This window comes from Triticum aestivum, chromosome 4D, assembly GCF_018294505.1.
Source record: "Triticum aestivum cultivar Chinese Spring chromosome 4D, IWGSC CS RefSeq v2.1, whole genome shotgun sequence".
NCBI lineage: Eukaryota > Viridiplantae > Streptophyta > Magnoliopsida > Poales > Poaceae > Triticum > Triticum aestivum.
The window spans coordinates 465,253,186-465,255,574 of record NC_057805.1 but is presented as its reverse complement, the minus strand read 5'-3'; positions in this window follow the sequence as shown (position 1 = coordinate 465,255,574).

Here is a 2,389-nt window from a genome sequence, read left to right as displayed (position 1 = left end):
CCTCCATTTGTACTGTGCGTGTCAGCATTACTGATCCAGGGATGACACTGGTGCACAGCAGCACAGACTGTTTGAGGTCTGGTCGCTACAGAACGGCTTCTGCCGCCGCCATCTCCAAGAGCCGGAGGCACGCCTCCTCTACGAGGCCGAGTACCCGACGCCCCCGGACATGCGGGTGCCGGGGGCTTGGAGGCTAAGCGCCGACGGCGTCCCGGTGTCGCCTGTGCCCGAAGGGGCGGCGCGGCGGGCTGAGATCGCCCGCATCCGCTCGTCCCTGACGGAGGAGCAGCAGAACGAGCCGCAGTACGCTGCGGACAGCCACACCATGTGGTCCATGTACTTCGCGCGCCGCCGCGAGGAGCAGAACGCCTACACCAACAGCGTCATCCCCCGCGGCTGCCTCAACGCCGACGGGCGGCGTGAGTGGTGGGGCGTGCCCGGCCACACCCTCGAGGCCGTCCTCGACCACATCGAGACCGGCAACGTGCCGCGCCTCGAGTACCCACCGCGGTCGTCCTTCTCTCGCTGTCGTGGCAGCTCCTGGACGCCGCGGCGGATGGAGCCGGGGTCGTCCTCGTCGTCGGGCCCCGGCTCGCCGGCGCTCCGCCCCGTCAAGCCCGAATCGGAGGAGACATCGCTCGGGCGCCGCACCCGTAGCGGCGCCCTCGTCATCAACGAGGGTGCCCGGCCCTTCCCGCGCTCCCTTCGCCTGGTTTGGCCGAAGCCCGAGCCGGGGCTGCTCCCCGTGAAGCCGGAGCACGTCGACATGGTGGCCCCCGACGATGAGTCCGCCCTCAAGTGGGCGAAGGAGGACTACGTCCGCGAGCAGGTGCGCCGCCAGCGCCGGGTGTACCTAGAGCTCCAGGCCCGTCGCCGCGGGCGCGAGGAGGGCGGCGTCATCGTCCTCGACAGCGACGAGGAGGACGAGGCCGGGCCGTCCAGCGTCCCACCACGTGTCGGCGTCCCTTGCCAGGGCTGCAGCAGGGACGACGGCGGTGCAGGCGAGGCGCGCGACGACGACGACGACAGCAGCGACTACACCCGCTTCTACAGGCTTCTCGGCATGTAGACGAGGCGGCGGCGGCTAGGCGTAGTTAGTTTGCAGGTTTTTATGTTTTTGCACAAATTTCAATGCAGTTTCGTCGAGTTCGTGCAAAAATCGCCGAGTTTGCAAAAATTTGAACGGAATATCGCCGAGCCCGCGACGACCTGTGGGCCGACGACTGGGAACGAAGTCGCCCCAGAGGCCAATCTAAGGTCGGTTCGCCCCCAGGCGGCTCTTTTTCGGCGCCCTGGGGGGCCGAACGGCTGGAGATGCTCTAAAGTGTAATAGGAAAAACCAAAAACCGAAAATCATGCGAGAGGTCCCCTCGCGCGACAAGTGTCGAACGCGCAGCGCCCCGAAAAAGTCTAATGAGTTCCAACGACGCGACACTTGTCACACGGAGAATACCCCGACTGCCATTAGGGGGGTACTCCTTCGTTCCCTTGCCATCTCCACACCGATCTCTCGCTGGGCTGGACTTGGGCCGTAATAGTAGTGGCTGGGTGGACTTGAGCCATAACACACAGTCTTATATGTAACCAAACAACATCACTTTGCATCTGTGTAAAACAGACCGAGCGTCTCTAGCAGACCCCGCATAAGTGGTCAAACCCGTAAAAATTTTGCGTTTTACAGTTTTAGGCGAAAAAAGTGTCCAGAACAGAAACCAATGAAAAAAATAGCGCGCTACAGAAAATAGCGCGGCCCCTGAAAATATGCTATTAGCGTGCTATAGCGCGCTACAACGTGCTATTAGCGAGACATTGTACACAAATTAATTTAGCGAGACAATTCTCTACACGCTATAGCGTGCTATTAGCGGCGCTATAGCGCGCTATTTTTTTCATTGACAGAAACCATAAAAGTAGTCCAACCCGTAAATTTTTTAAGGGCCACCGCAAATGCACACCCGAAACCCTTATCTTTGAAGGTTGGAAGGCCGAATATAGGGGGTCCCGTATACCGGTCAAACCTCGTCGGAGCAAACACGTCGTCGCGGAGTTTGTCAGAATCCGCCCTAAACTCGCCGGAATTCATCACCGCACATCGGAAAAGGCCGCTAGACGCCGCAATCGATCGCCGCCAGTTCGAATTGGACGAGCTCGACATCATCGTGGCCTCCCATGACCTCAGCCTGGCCGCCGGAATCCTCCCGACGCGGCAGGCAAAGGGGCACGGCTCGCCTGGCAATAGAGCAAGGCGCGGATGACGGAGGCGACCGGGCGTGGCCGGCAAGGCTGGGCGCGGACGAGGGATGCGACGGGGCGTGGCCGGCGAGGCTGGGCGCGACCGGCGCGGTGATGGGGCGCGACCGACAGGGACGGGGCGCGACCGATGGGCGAT